The sequence below is a fragment of the Phascolarctos cinereus genome, unplaced genomic scaffold (genome assembly GCF_003287225.1).
Source record: "Phascolarctos cinereus isolate Bilbo 61053 unplaced genomic scaffold, phaCin_HiC Scaffold_9;HRSCAF=440, whole genome shotgun sequence".
In the NCBI taxonomy this organism is placed as follows: domain Eukaryota; kingdom Metazoa; phylum Chordata; class Mammalia; order Diprotodontia; family Phascolarctidae; genus Phascolarctos; species Phascolarctos cinereus.
In genome coordinates, this window is record NW_027556402.1 from 146,515,289 (window position 1) to 146,527,268 (window position 11,980).

At 40.0% G+C, this 11,980-nt stretch overlaps 1 pseudogene; it reads left to right on the top strand.

Moving 5' to 3' along the window:
• Positions 1 to 11,164: 11,164 nt before the first annotated feature.
• LOC110210531 (large ribosomal subunit protein eL31 pseudogene) lies at positions 11,165 to 11,576 on the top strand (annotated as a pseudogene).
• Positions 11,577 to 11,980: the final 404 nt, after the last annotated feature.

Genomic DNA, 11,980 nt, shown 5'->3' on the forward strand with positions numbered 1-11,980 from the left:
TTATGTTCGGATGATCTCAAAAAAAAAAAAAGAAGGGGTGAGAAAGAGGGATGCACTAGTAGAAGAGGGAAGGGAAAGGTAGAATGGGAAATTTTCTCACATAAAAGAGGCATGCAAAGAAGAGCTTTCATAATGGAGGGGTAAATGAGGGGGTGAGCAATGCTTGAACCTCAATCTCATCATCACAATTGGTTCAAAGAGGGAAGAATACACACATGCACATACACACACACACACACACACACACACACACAAATACACACCTTACCCAATAGAAGGGGAAGGATATAAGAGATATATTGGGGCAGGGAATGATAAAAAGGAAGGTGGATTAAGGGAGGCAGTGGTCAGAAGCAAAACAGACTTTTGAAAAGGAACAGGATAAAAAAGAGAGAGATGGATAAGCAGAGGAACATAGGATAGAGGGAAATACCCAGTTAGTAATAATAAGTATGAATGTGAATGGGATGAATTCACCCCTAAAATGGAAACAGATAGTAGAATGGATTAGAAACCAGAGTACACAATATGTTGTTTACAAGAGACACACTTGAAACAGAAAGACACACACAGAGTTAAAATAAAGATCTAGAACAGAATCTAATATGCTTTAGCTGAAGTAAAAAAGGCAGAGGTGGTAATCATAATCTCAGACAAAGTAAAAACAAAAATAGACTTAATTAAAAGAGATAATCAGAGAAAATATACTTTGATAAAAAGTACCATAGAAAATGAAGTAACACAAAAAAAATTTTGCTGCAATTTTCCCTGATAAAGGCCTTATTTCTCAAATATATATAAAGAAGTGAGTCAAGTTTATAAAAATAAGAGCTATTCCCCAATTGATAAATGGTCAAATGATATGAACAAGCAATTTTCAGAAGAAGAAATCAAAACTATCTATAGTAATATTAAAAAATGCTCTAAATCACTACTGATTACAGAAATACACATTAAAACAACTCTGAGGTACAACCTCACACTTATCAGAAATGACAAATGCTAGAGATGAGGAAAACAGGTATACCAATAAACTGTTACTTGAGTTGTGAACTGGTCCAATCATTCTGGAGAACAATTTGGAGCTATGCCCAAAGGGCTATAAAACTGTGCATACCTTTTGACCCAGTAATAGTACTCCTAGTGCTGTATCCCAAAGAGATCAAAGAAAAAGACAAAATACCTATATGTACAAAAATATTTGTAGCAGTTCTTTGTGGTGATAAAGAAGTAGAAATTAAGGGAATGCTCATCAGTTGGAGAATGGCTGAACAATTTGTGGCATATGATTGTGATGGAGTACTATTGTGCTATAAGAAATGACAAGAGGGGTGGTTTCAGAAAAAAACATGGCAAGATCTATATGAACTGATCAAAAGTGAAGTGAGATGAACCAGAGATCATTGTGCACAGTAACAGCAATGTTGTAATGATGATCAAGACTTAGCTACTCTAATCAACTGGGGAATGGCTGAGCAAGTTGTGGTATATGAAGGTAATGGAATACTATCGTGCTATAAGAAATGATGAGCAGGCAGACTTTAGAAAAACCTGGAAAGACTTGTATGGTCTGATGCTGACTGAAGTGAGCAGAACCAGGAGAACATTGTACACAATAACAGTCACGTTGTGCAATGACTAACTTTGATAGACAGCCCTTCTCAGCAATGCAAGGATCTAAAACATCTCCAAAAGTCTCATGATGGAAAATGCTATCCACATCCAAAGAAAGAGCTAAGGAGTTTGAATGCAGATCGAAGCTTACTAGTTGCTATTTTTTTCTTCTGTTTTATTTTGTTTCCTCTTTCTTGTGTTTCCTTCTATTGGTTCTAATTCTTCCTTACACTATGATCAATGTGAAAATATGTTTAATAGGAATGTATATTTATAGCCTATATCAGATTGTACGCTGTCTTAGGGAGGGAAGTTGAGAGAGAAGCTTATGGAAGTGATTGTTGATAAATCAAAATAAATTAATAAAAAAAAAAAGAAGAAAAGACTTAGCTACTCTGATCAATACAATGATCCAAGACAATTCCAAAGTACTCATGATGGGAAAATGCCATCCACCTCCAGAGACAGAACTGATGAACTACATATTACAGTATAATTTTCTTGCTTTATTTTTTTTTTGCTTTTTTTTCAATTTGGCTAATATGGAAATATGTTCTGCGTGATTTCACACATATAATTGATATCATTTTGCTTGCCTAAATGCTTGCTTGTCGTTATTAAGCTATCCAGGAAAAGGATTATTCCAAAGGTCCTTTTTAACTCTATAAATCATAAAACCCCAGTAGCATAGATACTGACTGATCTCCATTTTTCAGAAAAAAACTAAGTGAGTCAGATGTTTGCCCCAAAACACTTGATACTGCCTTGAACTCTGAAGTGGCCCTCAGAATCTCTGCAGCACAGCCATCCACCTCCGACCGGAATTTGTAAGCACTACATGAGGTATTTATATACTAAGCTAAACATTGGTTGGTGGAACGTAGAGGTACTTTGAACTGAACTAAGGACCAGAATTGTAAGATGACGTATTAACAAGTGAATCATGTAATCAGTGAATGTCAGAGCTAAAAGGTACCATTAAGATTATCTTGGCCACCCTCCTCATTTTACAAGTGGTTTCTTGCTTTTCTGTTGTTGCTATTTGTGTGCATTAATGGCCACAAACAGCTATCCCCTTTCCTTTAGTTTCTCTCACACTTCTTATCCAAAGCCTACTGAGTATATGGCCTAGGTCCTCCAGGGGTGAGGGTGGAAGAGGTGTTACTTGGTTTAAATTATGTTGTCACCAGTGAGATTGGGGACTAACCCTAACTCTAATATAGTACCTACCTACCACAGACTTGAAAATACTTTTTCATGGCTCTGCTCTTACCATCACTTCCCAGTCTATCCCTTGGCATTTCCTCTAGTGAGAGGTTTCCCTTCCATAAAATATAAGTTATAGACACTGTACCCAGCCTGCACAGGGCCAGGGTGCAAGATCAGCTGAATTCTCATCTATCTCAGGTCTTTTGGAGCTATGCCCTTTCTAAAGAAACCAACAATCTTGTCTAACTATGGCAGCTATCATGTGCAGCCAAAACCCAGTTCTGCTGATGGAAGCAAGATGTACCAATCCAGGCAGCCCACAGAAACCAAGACACCCACCTTGCAAAAGCTTTTTTCTCTAACTTAATGCTTTTAAGAGGGTTACATAAGCATTTGCAGCAAGCAATTCCATTAACAGAGAGAGGTTCCAAAGTACACACAAGGCCACCTGCTCTGATCAACAGCTGGGCCTCTAAGTCCCAGCTTGGGTGACTAGTTTGACTCCAGATCTTGGTGCAATGATCATAGGAATTGTGAAGCATTTGGCTCTTGATAGGACTCAAGGGGAGGACAGGGGTCATTCAAGAGTCACGCCAATAATTTGATCGAGGAAGCAGGCCAATGGAACCAAGTAAGAGGCAAAATTGTGTAGTGTTGAGAGTGCTGAGTCCAGTTAGGAGAGTCCATACATCTACCTCCTGGTTTTTGCCACTGCTTCCCAGTGGTCCCAAGCAACTTACGGGCTGATTTTGCATCCCGATTTCTTTTCATCTGAGAAAAGAGGACAATGATTCCAACCTACCATGTAAGAAGTATAGATCAATTTAATTCTTTGAGATCTGTAGATAAAAGATGCTTTTCTTGGGGCAAAATATGACCCATAAGTGCAGCTCCTTAAAAAGTCTGCAAGGAAGAGGAGGAAAATAGAGCAAAGGTATTTGGGAAAGAAAAAAAAACAAAGCAAATTTGATTTGCAGCTTTCCAAAGTAAAGAAATACAGAGAGGAAACCTGGCAATCATCCTGGAAATCCTTTCTGTGACATTAATTGGCACTCAGGTTTTGGACCAGGGGTATTATATGGACTCTGTAGACTTGTCACTGATTTTTTAAAAATCAAACCATCCAGATCTCTTCTTTCATTTAGTCTACTAATTTTTCTCCCTCTGTTCCTGTGCCCAAGCAGAAACCTCAAAGGAATTGCCTAATAGTATCTCACCAAACAGTGAGAATCCCAGAAAATGGCGCCTCGCCCCCAAATACCCACCTTGTTTACATTTTAAACAAGAAGTTTATTTAAACAACAAGATGCTTGACTTGTAGAGAAAACTAGGATCAATTTCCTTAGAGTAATTTATCCCTACTTAAAGACAGGGCTCGCCTTACATACAACAGCTACAAACTAAAATAAGTTATAAAATTATCCTTGGTTTTGCATGATAAAAAAAAAAACATTGAAATCATCCAATCAAATAGGCATGCGAGGATTTTTTGTGGGTTTTGTTGTTACTCTACTTGTCATGAAACACTAAGAAGAAAATAACATACTGGATACATAAAGATAAAAGTTACAGGAGCACGTTACTAATGGAAAAAGGGGGAATTTTTGCAAAGTCAGTTTGTTTTCTCCCCACCTTATATTGATTGAATGTTGATCAAAATATACCATTGGCCATTTAGGGAATAAAAAAATAGAAACACATCACCTTATGCCCATGCAAATACACCAGTGACCTTATATAATATGTACGTGTATATGTGTGTGTGTGTGTGTGTGTGTGTGTGTGTGTGTGTATGTGTATCCATATCCAATAAAGAGAAAGTGGTTGTCAGGAATCAGTTAACAAGTGTTAATTAAGCACCTATTTTTACCAGGCACTGTATTAATCACTGGGGATACAAAGAAATACATGTAAAATACTAGGTAATACTAAAAAAGTCATAAAATTGTCCTTGATTTTGCAAAGATATATACAGAGTGGATAGAAGGTAACCTGAAAGGGAAAAGTGTTAGCAGCTGGGGAAATCAGGAAAGGTCTCCAGATGAAGATGAGATATTATCTAAGTCTGGAAGGAAACAGGAGGAAGTAAAAGGCAGAGGTGAGAGGATAGAGTATTGCAGTTATGGGGTGGGGACAGTCTTTTAAAAAGCACTGACACAAGGGAGCTAGAGTCATGTTAGAGGAACTTTAAGTAGGGTAGTGTAGATAGATTGTAGGATTTGTGGAAGGCAATACTGTGTAAGGAGGTTATAAAAGTAAGAAGGGGATGACATAAAGAATTTGATCCTGGCAGTAATAGGGAACCACTGGAGCTCACTGAGCAGGTTAGGGGAGCAGGGAGTGACATCATCAGACCTTCACTTTAATAAAATCACCTTGGCAGCTAAGTGGAGAATGGATTGGACTAGGGAGAGACTTGAGTCAGGGAGACCAGTTGGAAAGCAATTGCAATAGACCAGGTGAGAGGTGATGGCTGTATAAAAGGAGAGGAGATATATAAGAAAGATGTTGTGAAGGAAGAAATAAGATTTCTCAATGGTTTGAATATGATGACAAAGATTATAAGTGTGGGTGACTAGGAGGATAGTGGTACCTTCGGCAATAATAAAGAAATTTGGAGCAGAATGAGTAGAAGAACTGGGGAAGGAGGGGAATAAGAGTTCCATTTTGGACATATTGAATTTAAAATAACTATAGGGCATCCAAGTCAAGATGTTCAAATCATTTGGAAATGTCCAAGTAGGGCTGGACATGTAAGTCTGGGAATTATCTGCACAGAGATGAAAACTTAACCCATGAGATTCAAATGAGATCACCAAATGAAATAGTGTGGAGAAGGGGTTCCAGGACGTCTTCTTGGAGAGCACCCACAGTTACAGGCAAAGGAAGCTGAGGAGTAGTTGGATAGATAGGAAGAGAAGTGGGAGAGTAGTGTCATGAAAACATAGAGAGAAAAGACTATCCAGAAGGAGATTGTCAATAGTGTCAAATGCTGAAGAGAGTGAGAGCAGGATCTGGCCATTAGATTTGTCAATTTAGAGACCATTGGCAACCTTGGAGAAGGCAGTTTCGGTTGGATGACATGGTTGGAAGTCAAATTACAAAGGGTTTACAAGAGCATGAGAAGAGAAAAAGTGGTTTCCCAATGCAGACTGCTTTTGAAAGGAACTGAGCCATGAAGGAGAAGAAATGATAGCTAGTGGAGATGATCAGATCAAGTGAGGTTTGGATTTTTTTTTTTAAGGATAAGAAGACTTAGGTAAGTTTGTAGGAAGCAGGGAAGGAGCCTGGAGATAGAGACTGAAGGCAAAGAATGGGTGGGATAGTGGGGGCAATTTGCTGGAGAAGTTGATAGGAAAGGGGACAAAGAACACAGGTAGAGGTGTTCACCTTGGAAAAGACAGCTACCTTTTCATCTGAGACCAGAGTGAAGGAGGAGCTAGTGAAAGGCACGAGCTGAGTGATGTAAGATGAGGGAGAGGAAGGAAGAAAAGGGAGTTCTCAATGAATGGTCTCAATTTTTTTTGGTGTAGTTTGAAGTGAGGTCTTTGACTGAATGGGTGGGGGCAGGGAGTGCCATAAGTGGAAATTGTGAGAAGAGATGAGGTTTGGAATAGCTACTGTTGAATGTGGTACCATGAATCTATTAAGAAGGAATAGTATATTTGCCTTGCTGCAGTGAGGGCGCAGATGAGATGAAATAATACCAATTTATGGCAGATTCAGTCAGCATAGTTTCATGGTTTCCTCCAGCTCCATTCAGCAGCATATGAATAGGAATAAAGGAGGTGGAAGGGGCAATTAATTCAGGTTTCTAGCTTGGCATGATGTGGTCAGCTATAGGGCAAGGGGGCAGATGATTCAGAACAGTATAGAGTTGGTTCAGCAAGGAGCAGGAGAGCAGGGAGGTCATGATTAGGAAGGGAGAACAATATAGTCAGTGTAGGCATGATGACTTGTGGAAAAACTGAGGAGCAAAGGAAATGGAGGTCACAATAAATGTATGAAAGTCTAGGGAATCATAAAGCATAGGCAAAGATGGAATGAATAAAAGATTACAGCCAGATAAAGGAATTTCAGAGCTCATGAACATAGAAATGGAACACTTAAACGGTAATCCAAGGTCAATGAAGTGACCATCTCTGTGTATAACTGAAGTCGAATAGGTCATGGGAATGGAGTATATTTAGGAAGGAGGACATACAGTATTTGAAGGGGAATATTTATGTTGAAGTCACCTAGTCTGAGAGTAGGAGATAGGGAGGACAGTGTGATCCAAGAACTGAATTCATTGAAGGAGAAAGATGAGTGTCCTAGGGATTGGCAGATAATAGCCACTGGGATCTGGATTGAGTAATACATTTGGATAGCATAACATCAAAGAAGAGAGGTGGCTTAGTGAAGGTAGTCAAGAGTAGATCTGGAAGTATCAATAGGGAACTAGGAGAATTCTAAATCCTCTACCTTGACTAGTTAGTTGGAGATATGAAGGAAAGTGTAGCCAGGTTGGTGAAGAAGTGGCAGCATCAGAAGAGAGCCACATCTCAGTGAGGGATAGATGATAAAGAGAGAGAGAGAGAGAGAAAAAAAACCAGGGTTTTTTTTAAAGTGGTTTAGATCTATATGAACTGATGCAAAGTGAAGTAAGAAGAAACAGAAGATCATTGTGCACAGTAATAGCAATATTGTAACAATGATCAACTGTGAAAGACTTGGCTGCTGTGATCAATACAATGATCCAAGACAGTTCCAAAAGACTCATGATGAAAAATGCTATCTACCTCCAGAGAGATAACTGATGAGCACTGAGTACAAACAAGTATAATTTTTTCTTTCTTTCTTCCTTTTTTATTCTTTCTTTTTCCCTTTTTTCCCTTTCTTTTCCTTCCTTCCTTCCTTTCTTCTTTTGATTTTTTTTTGCAATGTGGTTAATATGAAAATATGTTTTTCCAGGATTTCACATCTATTATTGATATCATATTGCTCACCTTCTCAGGTTGGGGAGAGTAGAGGGAGGGAGAGAATTTGAAACTCAAAATTTAAAAAGAAAATACTGTTGAAAAATTAATAATAAGTTATTTTAAAAAACTAAAAAGTGGTTTAGAATGAAAGGAAGTTTGCTAATTATGAAGTAGACATTCCAGAGAACACAATGGAAAGGTCTGACAGAGATGAAGCAGAACAGTGATAGGTAAAGTTGAGATAAAGTTGAGGAAGTGGCAAGTTGAGGATGGGGAATAGTGTGGATGCATGGGCACCACAGGGCTCAAGATTATTGGTGTGGTATGAGTATATGGAGATGGCAGTATGGTAACTATTAAACAATGAGTCCGGGAAGAGTATTGGTGGTTACAGAAAAAATTGTTGAAGGAGGCATTAAATTAGACTGGTTGAAGTCATCCCTTGAGGTTTAGCCTCTTGGCAGAGGGAATTTGAGAGAATTAGGAATCAAAGAAATGAGAAAGCTATACCGTATATAGTACAGGACATAGCATTTGGGTGTGGATGAACCAAATCCTGGATTTCTAATTATAAATTCATGATTTCCTGTGGAGCACAGATCTGGAGTAAAGTAATGAGTTCCCTTTTTTATTAAATGGTTCCTGTCTGCTACTGAAACACCTGAACAGTTTCTTCATCCTCCGTTTCCAATTGTGCAGCTGAATCCATTTCACTGTCTATCAAATTAGACTCCAATCAGCATAATTGATAAACCCTGTCATTCACAGTAAGCTTTTATTAGTTTACTAAAAAGTATATGCCTCTTAATCTTAAACTATACCTCAGAACTCTTTCACCTGCCACCATCAAATGAATGAGATCATTGTTTTCAGTCTAGACGTCTTCCTCTGTCTTCCCCTTGGCTGCATTGAATCCTGAAGTGTCCTCAATCACCATTTCATAAAAAGGCGGTTCCAGAGACAGAGGTCAGCTTGGTTTCAGCTTTGTCCATTAGAATGGATGAAAGCACTAAGAGAAACGTTGGAAAAAAAGATAAAAGAGGGCACAAAACAGAATTTTGGGAGCTACCCACATTTAATTGGGGGAAGGGGTGGATGAAGCAGTGAAGGCGAAAGAAAAGCCATAATTAGATAGAAGAAAACCAAGATAAAAGCATCATGGAAGATAAAGGAGGGAGGGAGTACCCAGAAGGATAGGAGGTCAACAATGGTGAAGCTACCTGATGATCAATGATCATCAAGGACAAGGACTAAGAAAAGACCTTCAGATTTAGAAATAAATAGACCACTGATGATCTTGCGGAGAGTTGTCTCGGTAGATGGTAGAGTCTAAAGCCAGATTGCAAGAGGCTAAGAAAGGAATAAACGGTGGAGTAGAGATGTCAGGTTTAGTTCTTTTTGGTAGCTGAGCAGCAAAATGGGGAGAAATACAAGACCTTAATTTGAGGCGATTGAAGGGTCAAGCACCAGGTTTGTTGCTTACTTTATTTTGTTGTGTTTTTATCGTAGGTAAGACCTGAGCATGCTTGTAGGCAGTAGAGAAAGGCCCTGCACCTAAGAAGGATTAAATAGATGAGTGAGAGTGATAGATAGAGCAAGTCCCACTCCCCCATCTTGTTTTCTAGTTCCCTTTTATGTGTTGCCTTTGCCCATTAGAAGCTAAGTTAGTGGAGGGTAGGGACAGTTGTGTTAGATATATGCTTGGCACATATGCTAACCTTTGAACGAATGTTCTATCCCTCTATCTGGTTCCAGTTGCCATCTTAAAAATTGGAGCTCAATAGCCAGAAAGTAGAGATCGCTGGCATGATGAACTTCGTGCCCTCACAATCTTCATGTGCTTGATTCTCAGTTTCCACGTCCTCTCTGTTCAGCCTCGTTTGCTGTTCCTTACCAATCTTCAGACTCTCTGCCTTCTCCCAGCCCAAGTTATCCCCCCAAAGTAGAATGTTCTCTCTCTTCACCTCTGCCTCCTGGCTTCCTTCAGGATTCGGCTCTTAATTCCACCTTTTGGAGGAAGCCTGTCTCAGTCCTACACTCATCCCCAACTACTACTACCAACCTTCCATTTAAATTGTATATATGTTGTTTGTAGTTATTTGCATGCTGTCTCTCTCATTAGACTGTGAGCCCTTTGAGGGCAGGCACTCTGTTTTTGCCTTTGCATCCTCAAAACTTAGCACAGTACCTGCACATAGTAAGGGTTTAATGTTGTTTGTCCTGCATTCCCATAGAGGACCATAACATCAGGAAGATGATGCCATGACTTGTAAGTGAATGGGATTTAAGTGAGGGAGGGCTGTGCAAGGTTACCATCCTCACTTTCTCCTCCAGAGTCATCTGGGTCCAGTGGTGGAATACAGATCAGGGTGACTGGAGATGGCCCCCAAGTGTTTAATAATTGCTTGTTGAATGATATAAACTAGTTGAGGGCAAGGTTAGGCTCTTACTGATCCATGTTAGAAGCCCAATGCCCAGATACAATGTTTGTTGAAAGAATATGTAACTGACAGCAAGAATTCCTTTTTAACCTTTTTCCCTCCTTTTGTTAATGAAATATCTCAGGACATCTCAGAACAACGTCAGTCATCCAAAGCCCTGGAGACAGGAGCGGTTTCTGACTCACAACTTTGCCAGTGAAAGCTGATGAGGCCCCACTTACCATTAGAGGGAGTCACTGGGTCTCCTCTGGGACCTTGTGGAATGATGCCCACACATGTGGTCAATGAAGAAAAGGAGGCTGGCTTCTCTCACACACTTGGGGCCATGTGGGATTGGGGAAAAAAAGAAAAGAAAAAAAACCTCATAGAGTCAAGGGAAAAGCCCCGGGGCTATTTTAGGCCAGGCCAAGAACTCATTTCAATGGAGGTTTTGTTTATATAACATCTGCAGAAGGCTCTGCAGAGCAAATAACCTCCAGTGTCCAGGCCAGCGTCGCTGCAGTATGTGCTGGGTGTGCATGCCTGAGTTTCCTGTTGTTCTTGGCTCGTTAGACGGACACTGTTATTGTGACTCCTCTTGTAGCTGTTTTCATGCTGGCCACCTCCTTCTCCCTCTTTTTAGCTCCCTTTGTAAGAGACCAGGTCGGGGCAGGAGACTTCTATGGAAATAGCAGTCCTTAGCCTCTGTGCCCCGGGAGAGATGGGCGGGCTGTCTGTCCTTCCTTGAGGGGCAGGGAATATCTAGGCTGCAGTTCTGATTCTACAAGGGCTGACTGACTGCTTACTGGTCAGCCTGGAGCCCCTGCCCAGTACTGTGCTATAACACCTTGGGTAACCTCTCAGGGGCTACCAGGGCCTTCAACCACAGGTCCTTTATTATTTTTAACATTCCCGGTTTTAAAAATACTGTTTCTACTTTCCGACCTGGTCCTGGACAAGATGGCTCCCACAAAGAAAGGTGGAGGTTCTGCCATCAGTGAGGTGGTGACCACAGAGTATACCATCAACATTCACAAGAGGATTCATGGGGTAGGCTTCAAAAAGCGAGCTCCTCGGGCTCTAAAGGAAATCCGAAAATTTGCTGTGAAGGAAATGGGAACTCCAGATGTACATTGACACCAGACTCAACAAAGCTGTTTGAGCCAAAGAAATAAGGAATGTCCCATACCGTATCTGAGTGCGTTTGTCTAGGAAAAGCAATGAGGATGAAGATTCACCATACAAGCTGTATATGTTGGTTACTTACATACCTGTCACCACTTTCAAAAGTTTACAGACAGTCAATGTGGATGAAAACTAAATTGAACTTCATTTAAATAAGGTTATAAAATCTCAGCTGGTAAAAAAAAAATACTGTTTCTAAGGGTAGACTGGGGCAGCTTGGTGGCACTGTAGCTAGAGCACTGGCCTTCAAGTCAGGAAGATCTGAGTTCAAATCCAGCCTCAGATACTTACTATCTGTGTGACCCTGGGCAAGTAACTTAACCCCTATTTGCCTCAGTTCCTCATCTGTAAAATGGGACACACTAGAGAAAGAAATGGCAAACCACTCCAGTATTTTTGCCAAGAAAACATAGAGTGGGACAAGGCTGAATAGACTGAACGACAAAAGGGTAGACTATTCTATTTTGTATTCTAGTTTGTTTAACTAATTTTAATAATAGTAATAGATAATATTTATATAGTGCTTACTTATGTGCCCAGCACTGTGCCAAACACTTGAGAATTATTGTCTCATTTGATCCTCATAACCCT